Source organism: Narcine bancroftii, chromosome 8 (genome assembly GCF_036971445.1).
Source record: "Narcine bancroftii isolate sNarBan1 chromosome 8, sNarBan1.hap1, whole genome shotgun sequence".
Taxonomy (NCBI): Eukaryota; Metazoa; Chordata; class Chondrichthyes; order Torpediniformes; family Narcinidae; genus Narcine; species Narcine bancroftii.
The window spans coordinates 6,789,670-6,815,063 of NC_091476.1; the positions used below are offsets into that span (position 1 = coordinate 6,789,670).

The 25,394-nt window shown below is 41.0% G+C and overlaps 1 protein-coding gene across 2 annotated transcripts in view; it reads right to left on the reverse strand.

The window, feature by feature from the left end:
* The window catches only part of LOC138740318 (cytokine receptor common subunit gamma-like), a 100,377-nt gene extending 77,720 nt beyond the window's left edge, over positions 1-22,657 (reverse strand). Inside the window, exons 1-2 of one of the 2 annotated variants that reach the window (XM_069892803.1) lie at positions 22,428-22,657; positions 10,974-11,122 (exon numbers count right to left, since the gene is read on the reverse strand). The gene's annotated coding sequence lies outside the window, so the exon portion shown is untranslated. The remainder of the gene's footprint in view (positions 1-10,973; positions 11,123-22,427) is intronic. The other variant, XM_069892802.1, reaches the window with a different exon arrangement.
* Between the last annotated feature and the right edge of the window lie 2,737 nt (positions 22,658-25,394).

The window sequence follows — 25,394 nt, forward strand, 5'->3', positions numbered from 1 at the left end:
AACATAGCGATTAATGTCACGGTTATAGTGCTATTACAATGTCAGTGACCAGGGTCCAAATCCCGCACTATCTCTAAGGAATTCATACATTCTCCCTGTGTCTGTGTGGGTTTCTTTCCAACTTGCAAAAACGTATGGGATTGTAAGTTATTTCAGGTATGTACAGTGGGAGGCATGGGCTCATGGGACAGAAGGGCCTGCTATCATGTCTATGAGTCATTATGTCTAAATATAAGAGTGCCCCAGGATGAATTTTCTTCATTCAGAACATGGTCTGGAAAGAGCCAACAGAGGAAACAGTCGAAGCAGGCACAATTTTGACATTCACAAGATATTTGGTCATTATAGAGAGGAAGGGTTAAAAAGGACATCGACCAAATGGAGGCCAATGTAACAGGCTCAAAATGCTAACTTGGTCAGCATGGAGGAGTTGGGCTGAAGGTCCTCTTTTGTTCAGTATGACTCTGTCATTGGTATCAGGCAAAACTTTGCATTTAATTGTCAAAAGTACCTAAAAGGTTTTATGAAACAAATGGAAAAATGTTTCTGGATTTAGAAAAGGAAATTACAGTCATTTCAGAAAGTAATAAATAATTTGGACAAGATTGAGGGCGAAGAAGGTCCTTTGCACAAAGGCCTCATACATATGGAGCAGAAGTGGTCTTGCTGAGGTCCGAACCAATGGCACAAATCAAAGCTTCTCAGCATATGCCTTGGCTACTGTTTGCTATCGTGCATCCTTCCAACTCTTTGCTTCCCAGTACCCTCAACCACAATTGGACACATGGTCACATCTGAAATTCACACAAGGCATGCACATTAAACCATGGGATGAACTGCACAATATGCAGCCAATTACCAACAGAAACTCGGCACCTCAAACTCAAGGAGGTACCACAAAAGGTGAAAAAATAACATGAAATGGATAGAAGCACAAATTTAATGACCTTTCACTCCAAGGGGGAAACCTATAATTTCTTGACACATCTGCATGATGGGAATATGGAAAGATGAAATAGTTAGCCTGTATGGTTTGCACAATGCTCTACAAACGATTAAAATAACTGTGGTGATCCTGTGGCCAATACCCTATAATTACGTAACTTCAATGTGCATCGAGGGGTGACTCTTCCACAGGGATAAATACATACATATTGAAAAGGTGGCAAGAACTTTTTCAATGTTCCCAAGATATTGTTCTGTATATGTTGAGAGGGAATTACTGCAGCAAAGCCCTGTTCTAGTATCACAACAGCCAGAATTGATTTATTTCCACTGTTTGAACATTTGTCAGGTATATTAAATTAGTTTTGTGGAAAAAATACTGACCTCAGAAACTCAATCGAAATCCATCCTAGATTGATGGGATAAAAAATTTCCATTGTCTCCTGTCTCTAAGGGTCAAGTGTGACGTGTTATTTATTATTTCAATGGTTTCTGTCATGTTCTTATGCTTTCAGTGCAAATCTGGTACCAAGTTGCAATTTAATTCAGCAAAGCTAATAGGAACTGCAAAGGTTACAAACTGGTGCAGTAAGATTTAAGAAGTTGAGACAGAGCACAGAAGCTTTTTTAAAATCCTGAATACTCTTCACTTAAACTGCAGCCAGTGTAACCATTGCTAGCTAATCACTGGCAAGCTTCCCAAAATCTTCTGTCCATCAAAGCTTAAGATGAGCCCCATGGAAATTGATATTCCTTAAATACTCTTAAATCTGGCTCTGATATAGAAAGGAGCCAAGGGAAGCTTTAATGCTGCTGCAAAATGATTGAGAAAATAGTTTGATGGGTACATTTAGACAAACACGTTTCCTGAGACTGATTTTTGCAAAAGGAACGATGTCTGAGAATACTTTGAAAGTTGGGAATGGCAGGGCACATGGTGAAGACTCCCTTGGTAACAGTGTTCTTCATTCAATGCTCTTTCAATCTTGGCACTCGCATCATACTCAGAAAATTCTCTCCACATCCAACTTGTCAAGAAATTATGTATTTCAATCAAGCCTCTTCTCATTTTTCTAGGCTCCACCAATCACAAGACTACCCTGTCCATTCCAGGTATGCATTTAGCAAACCTTCTGAGTTGCTTATGTACGTACTCTATCTTGACTTAACTAAGGAGACCAAAACTGCGCATAATACTACAGATATGGTCTCACCAATATACTATATAATCAAAAAAGCCTCTCTACATTTGTATTTAATACTCCACAATAATAGTTAGCCAAGCTAAATAGTTCCTTCAGGGCACTCAGATCCCACTCCTCTACATTCTCTCAGCATTTCGATAATGTTTCTTTTTTACAATTCCTGCCAAAACTAACAATTTCGGATTTTCCCTCATTACACCCTATTTGATGTCTTTCCCTCACTTAACAGATCGATATCCCTATATAGTCTTCTATATCTTTTCAAAATGAAACATCAGCAAGTTTGGCTACTGTGACTTCAGTGCCTTCATCCAAATTATTTACATAAACTGTAAAAATTTGGGGCTCCAGCACAAATGCCTTTTGCATATTCTCTTTGTTCATTACATTTCTTTAGTACAATCGATGTACGTGTAGAATAGGATCAACAATTTGATATTTGGATCCTGGAAGCAGATAATTGAGCTAAGGATTTTATTTAAATTTTACATTGTAAATTTAAATTTCTTTTTATTTTATTTACAGCATGGTAGGAGCTGATTTAAGCCATTTAAACCCATGCCACCCAATTACGTCCAAATTAGCGTACAACCCTGTACGTTTATTGAGATGCCTCCTTCTAACTGTGGCTAGGACACAGAGTAAACAGGTCAATGGTCTTTTGTGTGTGACTACAGCTGTATACCAAAGAAATTTTAAATTTACACATGTGGGTCAAGTATTCAGATTTCCCTTGCTGTGTACAGAAACGATTTGTAATTACCCTCGGGCATGGCAGTAAATCAAAACCAGGGATCTTCTGCAAGGGATATGTATGCAGAACAACTTGGGAACTCCACTTAATCTCCATACTTCAGAGCTGCAGTCACATTTCTGAAGATCCAGCACTGGGCCCAGAAGGGTTTGCAGAACTCCCAAATGATGGTGAGAACCATCATGATGAGATGATGGAGAAAATGCATCCCTGAATACCCATAAATTATTTCAACCTATCACACCAAATCAAAAAACATTCAGATACTCTAGATTAATTGAGAAATGGAGACTATGCTGACAGCTGCTGTTTATATCTAAAGATTCAAGATGCAGGAATCTAGAGCAAAGCATAATCTGCTGGAGGTCAGTGTCATAGAACAAAGAACATAGAACCTAGAACATTGCAGTAGCGAACAGGCCCTTCAATCTCATTGCTTGTTTAAATTTAGACATACAGCACGGTAACAGGCCTTTACGGCCACAAGCTCGTGCTGCCCACTTCAACCCAATTGACCTGCCACCCCCCAGTATGTTTTGAACAGTGGGAGGAAACTGGAGCCCCCAGAGGAAACCCACACAGACATGGGGAGAACATACAAACTCCTTAAAGACAGTGCCAGTCCCAATCACTGGGACTGCAACAGTGTTGCGCTAAGTGCTACACTAACCATGCCACCCAATATATTCCTACCAAAAAAAACCTCTACCTCATAACCCTCTCATTTTCTTTCATCCTTTCTAATAGTCTCTTAAACACCCCTAATGTTTCAGCCTCCACCACCACCCCTGGCAATACATTCCAAGCACCCACAAGCATCTATGTAAAAAAAATTACCCCTGGGATCTCCCTAAACTTTCTTCCACTTTGTACAGATATCCTATAGTGTTTCCTACTCCTGCCCTGGGGAAAAGGTGCTGTCTGTCTACCTCTCAGAATCTATTAAGTCACCTCTCATCCTTCTTCACTCCAAAGAGGAAAGTCCCAGCTCTGCTAACCTTGCCTCATGAGATATTTTCCAATCTAGGCAACATCCTAGTAAATCTCCTCTGCACCTTCTCCATAGCTTCCACATCCTTCCAAAAATGAGGTGACCAGAACTGAACACAATATTCCAAAGCCCTTTTCCACTGGAATCTTGTCCCAGGAAATGACAGCCAATTTACCAGTTAAGGGACCAGAGGAAAAGTGTCAAATGATGTAAAATCACGCCGGGGATTGACAGCCTTGACCCCTGCTAACATCCCCGGCGTCAGCTGACACTAGCATGCCGATCAAACCAGTGGAAAAAGGATAGGTTGCATCCTGGGACTACTGTTGAAGGAAGACATTCCTATCCCCAGGGATGACGTGGTCAATGTGAAAGTCGGTAATGTCCCGGTTAAAAGTGACTCACTGGAAACAGAAAAAACAGCTTCTTTAACCGGGACACTGCATGGCCAATTAACTGGGATGCCAGTGGAAAAAAGGGCTTTGTGTGTTCTCAAGCAGCATCTGTCAGGAGGAAAAGAATTGTCAATATTTTTGAGTCCCTGTATTGGGACAGACCTGAAGTCGCTGCTAATATCTAGTTTTTTTAAGCAAGTTTTTCTCTGCGTCATGGTTGTCAACCATGTTCATTGTCTGTAACCACAGACAACTTCTATTTAGTTTAAGGATAAGGGGGAAGTTTTTTTGTGGAATTCTTTGCCACAGGAAGTAGTTGAGGCCGGTTCCCTGTCAATATTTAAGTGTAGGTTAGATTTGGCCCTTGTGGCCAAGGGGATTAGGGGGTATCGGGAGAAGGCAGGAACCGGGTACTGATCAGCCATGATCATAATGAATGGCGATGTAGGCTTGAAGGGCCAAATGGCCTACTCCTGCACCTATTTTCTATGTTTCAAGATGTTGAAATTTTCATTTGAGGTATCCAGCTTTTGCAGATTTATCCAGAATTTTGGAATTCATCTCCCAGAATAATTTCACCAGCATCAGAAATGCTGCATACATATATATATATATACACGAGCATCTATGCAATTGAGCCACAAATTGTCTCAAGCTGTTGTAATGCATTAATATGCTAAACACAACATCAATCAGCTTTGGCAGAAGTAAGCTTTGCGAAAATTGAACAACTCTCATCTTTCAGCATACTGTTTATTCAATCAGGGTGACGTTGGGAAATCAAGCTTGCAGCATGAGGCTGCAGCTGAGGAATCCAAACACTACTCTCACCTCCCAAGGCAGGTCAGAAGTTCAGTTTCCTGTCAAGGAGTTTGAGTGCAAATCATAGGATCCATCTGCGTGCACTCAGCTGGCTACCAAACCTTTGAAGATCTAAGCACGATTTCATCATTGCATCCAAAAATAACACACAAAGAAAATCTTGTCTGTTAGGGAGGTGGTTCTTAGGCAGTTGTGATGGAACAGAATGAGATTTGTCTCCTTTTGTGCAATTTTAGTTGAGTACACAGATTGAAATTCAATCAGGTTGCCACCTATTTTGTACACTCAAGATGAACAATGTTTTAGTACAGGGATTAAACAGAGGACTATGAATATTAACGATTCTTGAAAGACATCATATTTTTCACTGCACAGAAATCTTTCATTGCACCAGCCCAAAATGTCTTCCTTTCTCTGATCTCAAAAGCAACTCGCATATCATCTCCATTTTTATACAAATCTCAGCCTTGCTCCTCAATGCCAAACAGTTCCATCCCTTTCTATAATTCATGTCCCAGGCGCATCTGGAATTGAATGCTGTCACCATAGTAAATTCTGGAAACACAGCAGGTTGGGTAGTACCTTTAGAAAGTAACAGTTAAAGTTTCAGGTCTGAGATCCTTCATCAGTACAGAAAGATAGAAATGGGATTAGTTTTCATTTGCAGGTAGTGTGAAGGTGTGAAGAACAGGACTATCTCTGCTGTGGCAGGATGGAAAGGTGACGATTGGGCTGATGGATTAATGGGGATGGTTGGAAACAAAATAACCAAAGGTTGTGAAATGCGTGTTAGGGGTAAATGAACTTGCACTCAGAGGTGGCACAGTTAACGTGGCAGTTAGCGCAGTGCTGTTACAGCGCCAGTGACCCCGGTGCTGTCTGTTAGGAGTTTGTATGTTCGCTCAGGTTTTGTCCCACCCTTCAAAACATACAGGAGTTGTAGGTCAATTGGGTGGCATAAGTTCATGGGCTGGAAGGGCCTGTTACCAAGCTGTATATTTTTTTTTAAACTAAATCGGCGAATCAGTGTCAAGAGAGATAACATTTGATATTAAAACTGATGATTTGCAGCAAAACTAGACAAAAGGAAATACAAGATATCTGAAATTCTTGAAGTTGATATTAAATCTCAAATGTTGACAAGAAGATGAGATGTTCTTCCTCTCTAATCTTAGGCCTCACTTGAACAGTGAGTTACAGATAGATATGGGAGTGGGAGGGAGATGTGAGATAGAGAATCAAAGTGCTATATGACTGGCAGTTCAGAGTCATGAACAAATGTGTTCTGCCAAGTGGTTACCCAACCTGTGCTTGATTTCTCCAGTGTAGCTCTGACACTAGACATCTCTCAGACCCCAAAGCAGAATTCAGGAAATCTTTGCATTTGATAAGATCCTTTTCATTATTAACTTCAGCCTTCTTTATATTCTTCTTGCCATCTTTCCGTCTTGCTGGTCTTCATGTTGGTCTGATTGACCTACACAGAACTCTGTTAGGATTGGAGGGAGGAATGCTGAGAGAAGTTCATTAGGAATCAGAACCAGGAGGAATAAGGTAAAGGCTTTTCCTATTGAAAACTCAGATGAGAAAAAAAAAATCTTTACTCAGAGATTGGAATATTTTCTTGGAATCCTCTACATCAGAGGGCTGTGAATAAACAGTCTAGGATATTTAAGGCTGAAATTTTTCGACTCAAAGGAGAATTGAGATAGGGGGTTTAGGTGGGAAAAAGAACATGATACACAGAACCAAACATCAGGTCAAGCTCATGGAGCAATATATGCCCCTTTCACACTTGTCAGTGATCCCAGGAATCAAATGCCAATTGGCCTTTAAAGTGGAAAGTGTGAAAGCAAAATATACTCAACACCAGCATCAGATGACATCGTCTCACACCAGGAATTGCCGGCCTCGACCCCTCGTACAATCCCCAGTGTCTGCAGATGTCAGCGTTGAGATCAGGCAAGTGTGAAACGGGCAGCAACATTGCAGGCATTTTCTATTAAAGGTAGAACAGACCAAACGCTGGGGATAAACCCTTGCAAGTGTGAAAGCGTTCAGTGCCCCAGTTAGGAGTGGTCTAGTGTGAAAGGCCAAACCCCCATTCCTATCCTGGGACACTGAACGGCTGATTTTCTGGAATGCAAGTGTGAAAGGGGCAAGAGACACTCATTCCTATATACTATACCTTCCTTCTGCATCCTCACGGAGTGGAAATAAAGATTCGGTATATGTGCTCTTAATCTACTTTGAGAGCTCCAAACACTACTAATCTTCAAACATTGGCATCATCCACATCAACTACTAATGGAAAACTTCCATTCTGTTGACTATAGTTAATAGGTTTGGAAAACATTCTCAGAATCCAAAACATGAATGCTACCCAGGCGAGGTTAGATTAAAAACAACTCTCTGTGGGGACAACCATCATAATTACCCCTGCACCCAGGAATATAAACTGTGGCACTGGATGGAGGAGTAATGTTCACTGTGACCATCTTGCGAATGAGCCTCATGAAAGATTATGTGTTTCAGCATGACTGAGCACTAACAATCGCAATCTTAATATTACAGCAAGTTTTCTTAATGCCCTGAGCACCTAGATCCAGAACTTCCTCACTCTGCCTTTTGTTATGATCATTCTCACCTCTTCCAATGCCTACCCAATAATTAAACACCCTCCTGTTACCTCAAGGTGCTTTCACACTTGCGTCCCAACAAATTGGCCGTTCAGTGTCTTGGGATCGGAATGGGGATTTAGCTTTTCACACTTGACCACTCCTAACTGGGACACTGAACGCTTTCACACTTGCAAGGAGCCGTCCCCAGGGTTAGGACTGTTCTACATTCTACCAGTGATGTCTTAACGCATCAAGTGATGGTGGACCTGCCCTAAATCCTGATCAATGTATTATGATCTTATATTTGGACAAAATTAATCATGCCTAATTATAACAGTACGAGACCTTCAGCTCCAGTTTTTGTTGTGCCAACCTATATAAACCTTTATAAGGGACTGTGGAAAAGTGCAAGCAATAAATAGCAATAGCAGACAATTTTTAAACACCGTGGGAAGGTTAGTAGTGCTATCGCACACAATTTAAACAGGATGGGGAAAGTTGGTAGCGCTATTACACGCAATATAGAAATACTGTGGGAAAAAGCAATAGCAAACCTGACCTCCCAGAATGCCATGTGGCAGAGAAAGAGCTGCATTTACGAAGCACTCATGGAGGGGTTTCTCTGCTGCACAGCATTCTGGGAAGTCAGGTCCGCCATCAGTTTTTCCCCCCACAATCTTTATAAATTATGCATTATAGCATTACCAACTTTCCAACACTGTTTAAAAATTATTCGCTATTTTTATTATTTATTTCTCCTCTCTCTCTCCCGCTGCGAAATTCCCACGGCAAAGTTTATTCCTTCATTTTAATGTTTTCTTCCTTCACGTGGCTGCACTCACGCAAAAATTTGGGTTATTTCAATCCCACAATGCAATTGCCCATTTCACACTTGCCTGATCTCAACGCCGGCGTCTGCAGACACTGGGCATTGTACTGGGGTCGAGGTCGTTGATTCCTGGCGTGAGATGACATCATCTAACGCTGGCGTTGAGACAATTTTCCTTTCACACTAGACACTTTAAAGGTTGATTGGCCATTAATTCAGGGACCACTTGCAAGTGTAAAAGGGGCTACAGACTCCTCTTTCCACACAAGTATTCATGACACTTTCACGGCAGCAAGTGATTGAGGGTGTGCCCTCAATCATTTTTAAAATCAATGCACAGCGATAATTGCCTTTTCAATGTTATTGGCAAGAAAAGCCACACTACTTAAATAGAAGGATCCGAACCCACCTGATCTACTTCAATGGCTCTCTGCTGTCACGTCATGTTTAAGTTTGGAGAAAATCAGGAGTTGGACACTCAATACATCTTTTAAATTTGAAGAAGTTTGGTGATAGTTTATTCAATATTTCCATATAGTACAAGAATTATAATTTTATGGAGAAAGTAACTTATAATCTAAGGAAAAAATATAAAACTTTTCTTAAAATCTGGTAGCTCTACCTGCATTACATAGATGCAAGGATATATTGTGGTCCTCTGTGCTTTACTGCACCCCCTCTCCTGTTGGGGGGGGGGGGGGAGGAAATTCCAATCAGGCTAAATCAAGATGAATGTAATAGACCTGGAGGATGAGCGTTGACTCCAATAGGCCCTGTGTCAATGTGTTTCTCTTTTTTAATTTGTTATTTGTCCTCGGTCAGAGGTGTCTTGTTTTTTTACATTAAATAAGCATTTTTGCCTTTTCATGCACATTAAGTTTCTTTATTTAAATGATTAATGTGGGTTTTTTTGTTATTTTGTGTGGTGGGGAGGAGAGGGGAATAAAATCAGACTTAGTAGAAGAAATGTAAATATACTTGATGAATGTGATTGTTTTCTGTGAATTATTGGAACTGTCTGAGTTAGGAAAAATTATAAATAAAATGTTCAAAAAAAAGAATTCTAATTTTTTTTACTGGATTCTCTCCTAGTTCCTTATGATAAATTTGGTTTTAACCTGCAAACCCTTTATTTTCCTACTTTAATCTCAGAATGGACATCCAGTCCCTCTTTTATTTTTTTTAATTAGAGGAGATTTTGCAATATAAAAATATATTTTTCTCTTTTTTTTCCCTTTTGGTTTTACAAGAGAAGACATTTATGGTTTCTTCTTTCTTTGGCTTGGCTTCGCGGACGAAGATTTATGGAGGGGTATGTCCACGTCTGCTGCAGGCTCGTTATATATTTGTTAAAAAATATGTTCTTTTTCTTAAACACTTGTAAATATATGAATGTTATGCAACTCTCCTCTTGTATATGTGTTCAATGTAACTCAATAGATTGGAAAAAAAAGAAAATCAATGTACAAAATGAGACTGTGATTTCATGAGCGGATATCCCCCCAAATCATTAAGGATATGTTCACATTCCCTCCCCAAAATGTGGCAGTTTTACATTTCTCTGACCTTGGACCCAGCTCCTCTTCTTCCCTGCTTCTAGTTTTGTTCCCTTCACTGAAATGAATTCAGCTTTTAATGCCACCTTCTGTCTGCTGCTCTCCTGTTGATTCTCCTGCATTGCTGACTTAATTCTTCCATGTTCTGGATTTACACTTCCCACTCTCCTTCAGCGCATGATCTGTCCACATTTCAGATTATAGACTTTGTAAACAACACCTAATTGCAATGACCTCAATATGAATAATTTTTCAGCCTAGAAGCAAGACAAAGGCTGATACTGTTTGTTGGAGTGAATGGGGGCAGAGGTTCAATCGACTAAGCCTTTTCTTCGCCTGAAAGGATTAAGCAAACTGATTCTGTGGCTGCATTGCAGAAAACTGATTGGAAAGCTGCTTACTGTAGCATAAAATAACTTGGTCAGGATGTGTCATGGTGCTGTGCTCAAACAATGCAGGATAGAAGAGATTCCTGCTGTGAAGAACCGCTAATGTGCATCCATACAGCTGGAAAGACAATAAAAGAGACTGTAACCTTTCGTTGACTATCTATTTTCTCATTTGCGCAGAGCTTCCATGTTTTCATGCTGCAACAATTCAGAAAAATCTCTACTCGTGAATCTATATTCGAGGATGACGTATGGACAGCCATCCGGAAAGTGAATCCGAGGAAAGCATTCGTTCTGGATGGAAAACCTGGCTGAGTATTAAAAACCTGTGCCGACCAACTTACCAATGTATTCACAGATACCTTCAACATCTTACTATGGTAGGGCGTGGTACCCACCTGATTCAAACTGCTGCCAATCGTACTAGTGCCCAAGAAAAGTGTGGCAACCTGCCTAAATGACTCACCTCAACTGTGATGAAGTGCTTTGAAAGGCTGGTGTTGAAGCATATCAATTCCAGTCTGAGCAGTGACATGGATCCATTCCAGTTCACCTATTGTAGCAACAGGTCTATGGCAGATGCCATTCATCGACTCTACAGAAGCTCTGGAGTACCTAGACAGCAAAAATGCATACATCATCCACAGTTCGGCATTTAATACCATCATCCCCTCAAAACCCATCAGCAAAATACAAGACCTAGGATTCAACAACTCACTGTGTAATTGGATCCTTAATGTCCTCACCTACCTTGAGGATTGGCAAGAACATCTCCTCCACAACCTCCATCAGTACCAGAGCATCACTAGCTGTGTGCTTAGCCCCCTGCTCTACTCACTTTACACCTATGACTGTGGGACTTGGAATGACAACACCATCTAAAAATTCACTGACAATACCATGAGTCAGCATACAGGATGGAGATTGAAAACATGGCCAAATGGTGCAAAATCTTGCATTCAATGTCACCAAAACCAAGGAACTGATTATTGACTTCAGGAAGGGAAAACCAGAGGCGTATGATCCAATGATCATTGTGGGATCAGAGGTGGAGAGAGTGAGCAAATTTAAGATATTGGGAGTCACCATCTCAGAGGATTTCTTGGACCCAACACACCATTGGCATCGTGAAGAAAGCACATCAGTGCCTCTCCTTCCTAAGGAGTGTAAAGCCCTGCAAAAGGTAGTGGATGCAGCCCAGGACATCACAGGCAAACCCCTTCCCACCTTTAAGAACATCTATGGGGAATGCTGTCGTTGGAGAGCAGTAACCATCATCAAGGATCCATATCACCCAGCACACACTCTGTTCTCACTGTTACCATCAGGAAAGTGGTATTGGTGCCACAAGACTCGCACCACCAGGTTCAGGATCAGCTGCTCTCCCTCTACCATCAGACTCCACGACCAACTCAATCAGGGACTCATTTAAGGACTCTGGCTTGTGCACTTTATTGTTTGTTTTTTTTTCTCCTCTCTATTAATAGTTTACATTTCTTTATTTGTTTACACGTGTACAGTTTTTTTTTTGCACTGCCAATAAGTAGTAATTCTGCCTGGATCACAGGAAAAAAAATCTCAAGGTTGTATGTGATGTCAATCATGTACTCTGACAATAAACCTGAAATCAAATCCATTATGTCAGGTTTCATCGGATTCATTGCATTTCTTGTTTACTCTATCGCCACCATACTTCCCCTTTGTTCCTTTATTTGATCAAGCTCTCGGGATTGGGAATGATTTGCACCAGTTCCAGCTCCAGTAGGCGGCCTCTAACATGCTGATGTGGCCAAGGTGAGATTTGCAGACCACACCATGGTACATGGTAGGTCAGTTGGTTCGGACGTTTAGGAACTCGGGTGCTCCTTCTGCCAATGACACTGGCTTTCTCTGTGGTTTAATAAATGGACTTGCCAACCAGAGATTCCACTTCTCTGAAAAGGTTGTTGCAGAAAATGATCTCAAGAACTGCCTTTCCAAAGATGGCCACAATAGCAAGAAATTCCTCCTCCTCCATCACATTTTGCTGGATATATTATAATTTGTGGTGTTAATGAAATATTGGAGATCACTTTTTAAGTTGAGCTTTTTTCTCTCTCTTGTTAGTTAGAAAGCATCAAAGGGAACAACTGGAGGGATTCCTGAAGAGAACAGGCTTTCAAATCATTACAAAATTCTGAGACCTGTAGATCACTGGTCACAATCAGCTAGTCTGCGATCAATACTAAATAAAAATGAGTGGACACTTGAGAACCTCTCATAAATTCTCCATTTGCCAAATATAAAGGAAGTCCTTTTTTCCTCCAAAAGTCAGTCCAAGAAAGAGGAACATCTCAGTAAGCAAGAAAGACACTCTCCTCTCCACCCAATCCAATTAAGGCTCAAAGTTGGATCGAGTTCCCAGCATCTGCTCAGAGATGATACTGAAGGGTCAACAGTGCTGTTAAGTCTTGGTTTTTTCTAGCAGTGCCTAACAACATATAGAATATGTCCTAATTTCCCAGGTGCACAAGGAGTAACTTCACCCATGCTCATCTGACATGGAAACTTCAACTTCAATCCAAGTGTCTATTTGAACATCTTGGGTGAAACCAGAAATCACATTCCATTCTATAAATAACTGATGTTCATTCAGGTACTGTTGAAAAAAAAGGGATCGCTGTTACATAAGCCAATTCCCAAATGCCCTGAATACTGAAAGATGCCCAAATTTTAATGTAATATTTACAAATATGAACCATCCCCAACATGTAAATACAAAGCAAGCACTGAAATTTGCCGGCTTTGCCAACTCCGTGTTGCTGCCTTTGCCCTGTCAGGATCACTAATTAGTGGCTTTTCCAGTGTCACTTACTGAATCCATTCAGGATTTTCAATTATTTTCCCATCATCTGCTTGATGTAATATTTGTATAAGAAGCAATCTCAATTCAACTGTGAGGTAAGGCTTTTAAACACTCCTATTATACCACCTGTTCATCAGTTGTATTGTATACAAGAACAAGAAGGGATCTGCTTCTAATTGCAATTTAAACAAGAAATGTTTGGCTTATCCATATAGTCAATTCTTGCAAGTGTAGTGTCATAAAAAACCATCTGTATGTAGGGTAGCAATAAAGTTTTTTATTAGTCAGTACACAGATGCTGAAGTGGTATATTTGTTTAAATAAAGCAAAGACCTTGACTTGAATGAGAGGCTAGGTATCCATTAACTGCCTGAGGCGTGGAAGTGGAAAAGAAAAAAATCTCATCTATTTAGAGTGGGGGTGGTGGAAGGAGAAGCAAACACATTGCTACACATTGTAGTTTCCAAGAGCAAGGAAAACATGGGTATATTTTTTTTCTCCATTGTGTGGAAAGGCAGGAAAGCAGTTTCAACAAGTGAAGCTTTCACTAAATCTTGATGCTCCTTGAATGGGGAGAAATATGCAGGGAGGTTTAGGTCTGAGCAAGCCAACAGCATTCATGGTGGGGTGAATGGATGGAGTTTTATTTCTGTGTCAAGCAGGATGCATTGGTAGCTTTGAGGGTAACTCTGGTTCTTTGAAGTTTTAGATCAATTCAAACCCACTAAAATGGAGGTCCATGGCATCGAGACAAAATAACAAGGGTGGTAAAGGAATCACTCCCTTGATCTGCAGAACAGTAAAGTATATCCTTGGTCTTCATGAATGGCCCTCTTGGATTTTCACAAAATCACAAAATGAAATCTTGCCCTCTATTGGGATAATTAATGTTCTTATGCATAATTTTATGTCTCATCTTTCTAACTTATTGCCGATTGTCCTCGATTATCTTCTTGATCCAGGAAGACCAAGGACTACTGCAAGGTTATGGATACTAGCTCGCAGTTTGGGGAAGTCTGTTTCATGGAGGTGCAAGCTGAAGTCTGTGAGAGGGGAGTTGCCTTCACAAGTCAGATGAGTCAAGCAAGACAGCTGATGCCCGAGAGCTTCAGAATTCAGCCAATTGTGGAGATCGCCATGAATGATCCAGGGCTAAATCCAGTATCTGTATTGTAACTGATAATTTCCTCAAAATGATGTAAAGTGCTTTCAATAACAGATTATTCTTGATAGCCCATCATTATTATTGTCTTGACACAGCAGACCATTTGGTCATAACCAGACCCAAAAGCGGAAAATGATTCAATAACAAGCCAATCACTTGACTGTCACTACACTGAGATAGGATTGATGGATATTCCAAATAAGGATTTTTTTTCAGCTGCTGGGATTTGAACCAAAGGTGGTGGATACAAGAAGCCCCCAAGCACCTGGTTGCCCTGCCCAACCAAGATTTAAAGTGGCCAGATCTCCTCTGAATGCTAATTGTCATTCACCACCACAACAAATCTGTTGTAGGACTGTGGGTCTTCATCCAACCTTCCGAAATGATGAATTACTCTAAGATGGCACCATTATAATCACCATGTTTTGAAAATAACTTTATGAAGCGTTGTGCCTTTAAGAGCTTGTACTTCAAACATGGGAATGGACTTGTTTTTCTGCTTTAAGTGGTAACGTACTCAATCTCCACTGTACAGCCAGCTGTACATAAAGGAAGAACAAGGTCAAAGGATCATCAGATAATAAGTGAGAAACAGTTAAAGTTAAAGCTCCCTTTGTTTTCAGTGAGAGTGAGTTTGAACTTTGACCTTTTTTGTGCTGGAAAGTTCCCAGACCTTCAGGCTGTCATCATTTTTAATGAGGTTTGCCAAGATTACTGAAAAAACAATTTACCTGTGTGTACGGAGACACATAAGACTGCAGATGCTGGAATCTCTCACCTGCTTCGCTCCATACAGAACAAAGGTACCTCCCTCCGTCCTCAACCTTCACGTGACTAGCCCTTACCTCTTGTATATCATTCTTTGACATTTCAATCAGCTAAATGATCCCACCATCAGTAATAACTTCCCCTCCCCCCCCCACCCCTTTTATTTGCTCTCCTACCTCACCGCTATCCAGGGAAGTAAACAGCCCTTCCAGATGAGGCAGAGTTTCACATCACCTCCTTTCAACATTATCCATGGCTCTCAATGTAGCTCAACAAATTAGGCTACTGCTTTGAAGTGCATCTACTCTCTGAAATGGCTTGTAATTGGGAGCTCCAGTTCTGGACAAAGTTCGAATTTATTGTCAGAGAACATACATGACAGAGGTCAAGATTTCATTTTGTGGTAATAAATAATGTACAAAGCAATGAGTCTCTAATTGAGTTTATCGTTGAGGAGTCTGACGGTGGCGGAGTAGCAACTGTTCCTGAACCTGGTGGTACAAGTCTTGTGGCACCCACAAGACTTTCCTGATGACAGCAGCGAGAACAGAGTGGGTCCTGGGTGGTGTGAATCCTTGCTGATTGCTGCTGCTCTCCAACGGCAGCGTTCCACGTAGATGTTCTCAATGGTGGGGATGGTTTTGCCTGTAATGTACTGGGCTGTCAACTAAACTTTGCAGGGCTTTCTGCTCAGAGGTATTGGTGCCCCCATACCAGGTTTTGATGCAGCTGGTCAGCACACTTTTCACAACACATCTGTAGAAGTTTACCAAGGTTTCTGAAGTCGTACTGAACCTCCACAAACTCCTGAGGAAGTAGAGGAGCTGACTTGCTTTCTTCACAATGACATTAGTATGTGGGTCCAGGAAAGGACCCCCCCTTTCAATTACTCTTCTCATTCTCACACTGACCAGTCTGTTCTCAGCCTCTTCCACTGCCAGGCTGAGGCCAAACACAGACTCACAGAACAGACCCTCATATTCACCATGGCATTCTTCATCCAAACAGCATGGACATTGCATTTTCCAAGTTTAGGTAACCTGTTCCCTCCTGACCCCTTCTTCCTCCTTCTGATCCACTCAGATCACCACCCCTTCTTTCCATACCCCAACCCAACTCATTGTTATCCAGTTTTCTGCCACTCCCTCAACTACTCTATTTGCCCATTACCCACAAACACCTCCCATTGGGTCACCATACCTTCACCCACTGTTCCCATTTATCATCATCTCTCCCTTATTCAGTTCCACTCCACCTTCCTTTCTTATTAGATTCCATCATCTGCAGCCCTGTAATTGCTACCTACCATCTCCACTTTTCACTTCCCTATCTGCCGATAAGCCCCTCCTCATCTCGATCCATCTACCACTTCTCAGCTCTCGCCCCATCCATCCTCCCTCTCAATTCTTTTAAATCAGTTATCATTCCTCTCTTCCCCTTCAATCCAGATGAAGATTTTCGACCTGAAATGTCAATTGTACATTTCTCTACACAGATGTTGCCCTCCAGCAACTTCTTCCTGCCATCAGGCGCACATAGCATGGATCTATGAAGGACGGGTCCTGCTTGACATATTTATTGGAACTCTGATGTGATGAGCACATAGGATAGACGAGGCTAGTCACATGGATTTTCAGAAGACATTCATTGAGGTGCTGCGCAAAGGACATCCATAAGATAAGGATGCATGGAGTTGGGGTGATATTTTAGCACGAATAGAACATTGGTTAACCAATAGAAGGCAGAAAATTGGGATGAATGAGTGTTTCTCAGATTGTCAATTAGTGGTGAGCAGAGTTCTCCAGGGATCAGTGCTGGTCCCACAACTGTCCACTATATAATACTGCACATTAATAATTTGGAAGTGTATCTAAGCTCGGTGATGACACTAAATTGAGTGGGGGAATAGCAGATTATGCAGAAACATATAGATAGGCTAAGTGAATGGGCCTGAATCTGTCAGATGGAGCACAAGATCATCCACTTTGGAAGTAAAAGGTAGTCTATCCGATTATTATTTAAATGGTGAAAGATTGCAGCGTGCATTAGTGCAGAGAATGGAAGCACTCGTGGGTGAGTCACACAAAAAAAATTGTAGTGCAAGTGCGACAGGTAATATTTAAAGGCAAATGGAAAGTTGCCCTTCATTGCAAAAGGGATTAACTTAAAATTGGGAGGTTCTTCTGCAAGAGCACAGTTTGCTCCTGGAATATAGGAAAGGAGACCAGAACCACCAACTACGAATGGATACACTGGCTTTGGAGACAGTGCAGAGGAGGTTAAACAGGCTAATTTCAGAGATAAGAGTATTAGCATTCGAGGGGAGATCAAGTCACCTGGGACTATACTCAATGAAATTCAGAAGAATGAGACAGGATCTTATAGACACATACAAAATTATCAAAGGGTAGATAAGATTGTGGCAGGAAGATCGTTTCCACTGGTAGTTGAGACTAGAACTTTGGGATATTGCATTAGGATTTGGAATAGATTGAGGGCAAAGATGAGGGGGAATTGTTTTTCACAGTGAGTAGTGTCTTTCTAGAATTCTTTGCCCAAGGAAACAGTGCAAGCTGACTAAGTATATTTAAGGCACAGCTGAATAGTAGGTGAATTAAGGGCAATGGAGAAAAGGCAGGTGGGTGGTGCAGACGTGATCTTATTGTGGTGGAACAGTATCGATTGGCCAGATGGCTGATTTCTGCTCCTAGTCCTTATGGTCGTACAGTTTTCTTCTTCTTTCCTCCACTTTTCCAGAAGATACTGACTCAGGCCCAGTTTTATTTTTAAAACTCAACACCCTTTTAATAATATGCTCTTTGCACACTTCCCAGCAGGGGGATCTGCAGAACAAGGTCCCTGTGCAGTAGCACAGCCCCAAATTGAAACCAACAAGAGAGCTACTGTGCTGAACTTAGCCCCATATGGGGCCTGAACCTTTGATAACTGCAGCCCTTCTCAGCTGAGTTCTGCACTATACACAGCACATGATGGCACCGTTATCACTTACAAGAAAGTTTCCATTCATACACCACCCTTGATTATACATTCAGAAGGCTTTACAACCAGTGTGGTTCCAAATGCAATATGGCAGGCCAAGTTGTTTAGAGTCCACTCACAAATACAGAAATGTTGAATAAGTAATCCCTTGGGCCAGATCACAAGGGATGTCTGCCCCATCCTTCTTCAAAGAAGAATCACTCATAGAGAGCCAACTGGGCTTCAGTTTAACTTTTCGTGTGAAAGATCAAAAATTGGAAAGCTTGAATGTTCTGCTTGGGATCATTAGTTGAAGCTATGAGAGCAGAGGACAGACTTTAAAACTAGTCAGTTTCATTCACGCCTCTCATCTACAAAATAAAAGCAGTCACGTGTTCAACACTTTCAATATTGTAATACGTATTCTGCCCGCCAAAAAAAAACCATTGTAGCTTCACGACTCAAAGGAGGAAATTGAACCACTTTGGGATATATTCATGCAGATGACCAATAAACAAAACCTCAGAGAGATAGAGACATTTAGGGACACAATGTCTAGGTTATTAACAACAGCATCTCAAAGTGTTTTTGGCTCATCATCTTTCATCCTCCACCTGGCCACTAAGATCACAAAATAAGCAAAGTTGCAGAAACTTTACTCCTTTTAAAACACTGTTGTCATTTTCCACCCATCTGATACAATATTTTAGAGGATGTTGGGAGTCAACCCAGACTCAGGCCAGAATAGATTATGAACCAGTTTCTCTTCCTTGAAGTCTGACCCTTTTTTATTCAAATTAACATATAACCACATAACTATCTTTCTGCAGTTTTATTTGTGTTGATTAAACACATCTGTTTGGACATCACTTTCTCTGCTTAAACCATCAGTATTTGTAGCAAACAAATCAGTGAGGTTGAAAGCTGAGGGTCTTTAGAGGTACCACAGTGTCCATTTACACTGCTTGTCAAACATTAAGATGCAGGTTTGACAAGCAATTAGCAGTTCAATGGCCTTTATTGCAAGAGGATCTGAGGAATCTTCCTATAATTATCTGGAGCCCTGCTGATGTCACATTTGGAATATTATGTAGAGGTTTGATTTCCTGATGTCACATTTGGAATATTATGTAGAGGTTTGATTTCCTGAGCTAAGATTATGTCAACAATACAATTAAGGTTCACCAGGTTGATTCCCTGAGGTGGCAGGTTTGTTGTCCGAGGAGAGATTAAACAAATTGGGCCGATGCCCTTTTGAGTTTAAAAAGTGAAAGGTGATCTCATTGAATGTGCAAAATTCTTAAAGGGCTTGACAGGAATTGATGCACAAGCTGTTCTTCCCCGACTGCGGCCTCTAGAACCAGGGTCACAATCTGAAAATAAAGAATTGGCTATTGCGGACAGAGAGGACAAGAGATGACTTCGCCTGGAGTAGACAGTCAATCTTCTGAATCCACTATCCAAGAAACTTTGGAGGCACAGTTGCTCAATATATTCAAGGTGGATAGATTTTTTAGATATTGAGGCAAACAAGGGATGTGGTGTTCATGCAGGAAAGTGGCAGTGTGATAAAACATCTGCCATTATATAATGAAGAGCAGTAGTAAGACAAGGGGCTAAACAACATCTTCCATTTTCTCAAATTCCTTCCATCTTCATGGCGAAAGCTTTTGCTCCTTAGTTTCCTCTTAGAGTATGGGTCAATCTGGCAAAGTGACAATTCTTAACCCCTTGAGAAAATATAATTAATTTTTACACCAGGTGCCTTGTCAGGCAAATTTAGAGGAATTTAGGAGTCAGTTATTTACTGACAAAAGTGACAGACATAGGCCAGACCAAGTAGGAACCAGTTTCCTTTCCTTCTTGTTTCAAACTACTGTAATCCAATTAATCTTTACAGTGCCAGCCTACAAGTCACCATATTGATTCAATTCATTTTCACAACCTGTGAACTCAGGACTGCTAAATAAGCAAATGTAATTTTTTTTTTAAGCTTGAATGAGAAGGAATGACCCTTTATATGTTTTTATATTCAAGAGTACAGTAGGAGGAAGTAAAGTCTGGTTCTTGCAAGTTGAATGTTTATTTAGTTATTAGCCAGATATGCTGTGCAATGCTACCCCTCAGGGGTGGTTCATGTGGGCACAGTCAACTGCAACCAGCATTGGAATGGACTTTACCTGTACAGAGGTGATAGTTATGCCCTGTAGCAGTTCAAGTACACATTGAAGTACTTGTGTATTCTGTTGGTTAGCAAAGTAAAGCCTTCTTACTATTACGGGAGAGAGGAGATATTCAAGCAGGCTTGAGTTTCCTTGCTTTAGGACTGATACAGTCCATTCATATGTTCTCATCCTTTTGGCTACAAGGGATCAAACCAGTCAGTGAAAGAAATTTTTTAAAATAGGGATAAAAATTACAGGGAATTGGGAAACAAAATTGAAAAATAAAGCTATAAAGCAAATGTTCTGATGGCTCACAGGATAACAATTTTTTTCCAAAAGGTTTGCTTCCTGTAAAACAATTGGGGATTATGATAGACAACATCAAGCTGAACACAAAGATAATTTTAAATCAGCTTTATCACAAAAGAATTTGGAGATACATTAAATCAACTTTTATTGAATTTATCATGTTTAATTGCATAATGATGCTGACACGTTGTGTTAGTTCAACTGACCTAGAAATGTTTTGCCGCTGATTTTCATTTGTACTCAGTCTCTGATGCCTCTCGTGTCAGTCGCCAACAATAGTTGGCCAACATTCGTGGATTCCAGTTGCCCTGATACTGCTTTTCCATGGCTGCAATGTCCTGGTGAAACCTTTCACCATGTTTGTCGCTGACGGCACCAAGATCAGCAGGGAAGACGTCCAAGTGCAAATGCAGAAAATGAATTTTCAATGACACATTGCACTTCATAGGCTTAAAGCAAGTTGTGAATTAGCTAGATGTAGTTTGGTGCCCTGTAGTTGCCAAGAAAATTCTCAACAACATCTTTAAATGCTTTCCATGCCTAAGACAACATTTGCATAGCACCTGCACTTGAGTGCATGCCCAGGCCTGCTTGGACTGACCGAAACAGTTTGCTTTGTGGGCAATATACTGGTCGACTTAAAATATGACAGGAAATCATAAAAATAGATTATATCTAAAACAACAGTACATGACCAGAAAAAAAAAAACGATTTTCGTGATCAGCAACTCAAAATCCATAAAATACTCCCAAAAATGTTCAGGAAGAAAAATCTTTGTTGTCCAGTGACAACTGATTTGAAATGTGCTAAATGACCTGTTGCCTTTCGAAAACAGCACAATCACATGATTGTAACAAGGAAAGTGAAAGCATATCCAGTCTGATTACTACTGCTGCTAAACTGGGAAAAAAGTGCTCAAGATAAAAGTAAGGCAGAGATTAAATTACTGGACGAACATCACAAGACATGGACTACTGACCCAAGAGAAGGAAGTTGAATTCCATCATGAATGTTTAAAAATTTAAATCTGATTAATTAAATGCTATGACCATCAAAGTGTTTAAAAATCTCTCCAGTTAGCTCAGCGCTATTACAGTACCAATGACCTGGAATCGAATCCACCGCGTCTGTAAGGAGTTTGTACTTTCTCCCCATGCTCTTCTTCCAGGTGCTCCAATTTCTTCCCAACCTCCAAAAACATACGGGATTTGCAAGTTAATTGGTGTACTTGGGCAGCACGGGTTCATGGACTTGAAGGGCCTGTTAGCGAACTGTATCTCTAAATTTATTATAAGTTGAAATGTAATTTATAAATTTGCTAATTATATTCCTTATCTGGCCCAGACTATATGTGACAAAGAGATATTGGATTTGCATTACCCGGAGAGCTGAAGTTTGAGCCTAGAGTTAAAGAATATATACCAATCAATTAATTATTCATTGCAATATTTATGGTTTTGGCACTTAACTGACTCAGAGATTAGAACAGTAAAGCACAGGATCTTCGCCCCATGACGTCTTTGCCAAACATGGTGCCCATATTGAACTCGTGCTTGCCCATGATCCAAAACCCTCTATTCTCTGTATATTCATGTGTATCTAGAAGATCCTTAAATTTTTCCTGCTTTCACCACCTGGCAGCCCATTTCAAGCATCTGCCCCACATATTTTCTTTAAACTTCACCCACCTTAAATTTTTGTCCTCTTGCTTGTGCCTTTTTTTTTAAAAAAAACTCGGGGCGTCAAAGTTCTGATGGTCTTCCCTATCTGTCTCTCATGCTTTTATAACCTTCTATCCCCTCAACCTCTGATGCTCCAGAGAAAACAACCAAAGTTTCTTCAACCTTTCCCCATTGCTCATACCCTCTAAACCAGGCAGCATCCTGGTAAACCTCTTCTGTAACTTCTCCAAATCCTTCACATCCTTCCTGTAATGGGGGGGGGGGGGGGGGTGTGGGCACAAAACTAGAAGAATAAATCTTGGAATGTAGCGGGCTGCACTGATCCACAAACGAACCGGGTCATGGAGGTGCAGGCTCACACTGGGTTGACATCACAATGGTCCCGATGGGAGGGGCCAAAAAAGACCAGGTGGTGCTGATAAACCCAGAGTTCCAGTGAAGTCAGTCAGTCGGTTCAATTCACTTTCAACTCTGCGTGGTTCTTTCGCTGGCTGCGTGCCTTGTGCAACCACAGTCAGGTCTCACTCATCTACTGCTGCTGTAGAGACACACCTAAAATGATATCAGCGTGCTGCTGTTGGCAACTGGATTTTATTTTTAGTAACGAATGGAATTTTTACAATGAAAATGGAAAATTGAATTTTCAAAAGCTTCACTTGAAATTGTCTCAGTTCAATCTACAGATGCATCTTATTCATAAACTTAAGAAATCGAAATAGGAGCAGGAGGAGGCCATTTACACAGTCAAGCCTGCTCCACCATTTAGTAGCATCATGGCCTACCTGGCCGAAGGCTCAGCTCCACCCATTTGTCTGTCCCCCATAACAATTCCCCAACTTTGTAAAAATCTATCTGTCTGCATTTTAAGTGTTCTTAATGACAGTTTCCCCTGCCTCTCGGGACAGAAAATCCTAGGTTCACCACTCTCTGGGAAAACAGTTTCTCCTCATCTAAATCCTAAACCCTGAATTTTGAGGCTATGTGTCCAAGTGCCGGTCTCACCTGCCAGTGGAAACAACTTTCCCATCTCGATCTTATCTATCCCTTTCATAATCTTATGATTCTATGAGACCCCGTCTCATTCTTCTGAATTCCAGTGAGTACAGTCCTTGGTAACTCAATCTCTCTTCATTGGCTAACCCTCTCGTCTCTGGAATCAACATATCAGCCTCCTATGTATCAGCTCCACAGCCAGTTTGGAGCAAGGTTGGCAGAGCTGGGATTTTTCTCTTTGGAGCGATGAAGGATGAGAGGGGACTTATTAGAGATACACATGATTATCACAGGGTGGACAACCAGCACCTTTTTCCTGAGGGAAAAAAGTAGAAAATACCAGAGGACATCGGTTTCAGGTGAGTGGAGGAAAGTTTAGGGGAGTCATCAGAGGCAAGTGTTTTACTCAGAGAATGGTTGGTGCATGGACTGCAGTGCTGGGGGTGGTTATGAAGGCTGGTACCATAAGGACATTCAAAGGATATTTAAATAGGCAGATCAATGTAAGAAAAATAGAGGGTCATGTGTGTGAGGTAGGGAAAAATGTGATTATTGTGGATAGGTTCCCATTGTGGCTGAAGTGCCTGCCCTGTGCTGAAGTGCTTTAATGCTCTGTATTCTATCATTAGGAACTACGAAGTTATTGGCTATTGCCACAATCTTTTCCATTCATCTCCACTCCAACTTTATATCTCCCACTTGCCTCTGGTCTCATTGGGGATACAGGTCTCTTCATGTTCGCGTCGGCCTTGGCTACCTGCTGAAAATGGTAGTCACCTTTGCCAGCTGGGCCAACGGGGAGAAATGTGGTGACTGACACTTAACTAATTACCACGCTAAATAAGATTAATTTCAGAAGAACTAATAACTGGAACACAAGCTGATGCTAGCAAAATCCACTTGCTGAATGAGGTGGAGGAAACAGCTGCCGGCTGATTAATAATACGTGGGTGATGAAGGGAACCAAGTGTGAGAGTGTGTATAGCACCAGTCAACAAGCATCTGTTTCCTAATATAGACATTTATAATGAGACTGAATGAATCCAATCGTTTATATTTCTCCTCGAATCTATGCTAGGACTAGCAGAGGCATCCCGATGCATAGAAAACATGCCTACCAAAAAAAGACTGCAACTCTAAATTGATCAGTGATCACTGGGGCATCAAGTTAAGGTAGGAGAACACTCCAGTTTGCTTTCACCACACTTCACTCGAGCAGACGGTTTCTGCTTTGCTTTTCGAGCTGTACATTAGGACAGGAGAAAAGGGCAAAGTCAAAATCAAAACAAAGTCAATGTGGGTCACACTGTTCTGGTTGCAGAAAGGTGTCTATCCAATCTTGTATTGTAATTGGCTCCCTTACAGCAGAAAGAACCTGACAAATATTACTTGAGCTGACACCCAAATATATTGCATGCTATTTCTATAGTCTTGCGACTATTGTCGTTCAATCAAATGCTCATCTTCCTCCCTCTCTGGAATAAAGTCCCCTCTCTAACACTTGCATAGAAAATGCACTGGGGATTCAATTTGTTTCAGATAGTTGCACACTGCAGATAATGATCGAACGGTCCCAATTTTACACTTCGTCTGATTTAACGCAAGGGGGAGTTGGGAAGAGAACGGTGCAGGCCCGCTGATAGATCATTGTTCAGTTCTTGCTGTCATGGTAGCCCTTCAGAGATACTGATTCACACTTTCTCTTAAACACATTCTTTCATCAACTTATTGCAGAATGTGTGGCGTTCCTTGGTTTCGACCTGAAAAATGTAGAGCAGCATAACACAATTCTCTTTCCAACTGTGACTGCCTTGGTGATGCAGGAAATAGAGCAGAAATCCCCTTCATCATAAATATATAAACATTTACCTCTGAAAAGGAGCCCTTTCAAAGAGATCCCTGAATTTCTACAGGGGAACTGGTTTTTCCCCCCCAAGTTGCTCAGCATATGACAAATAACTCATTTTTTGTGCTTTAATT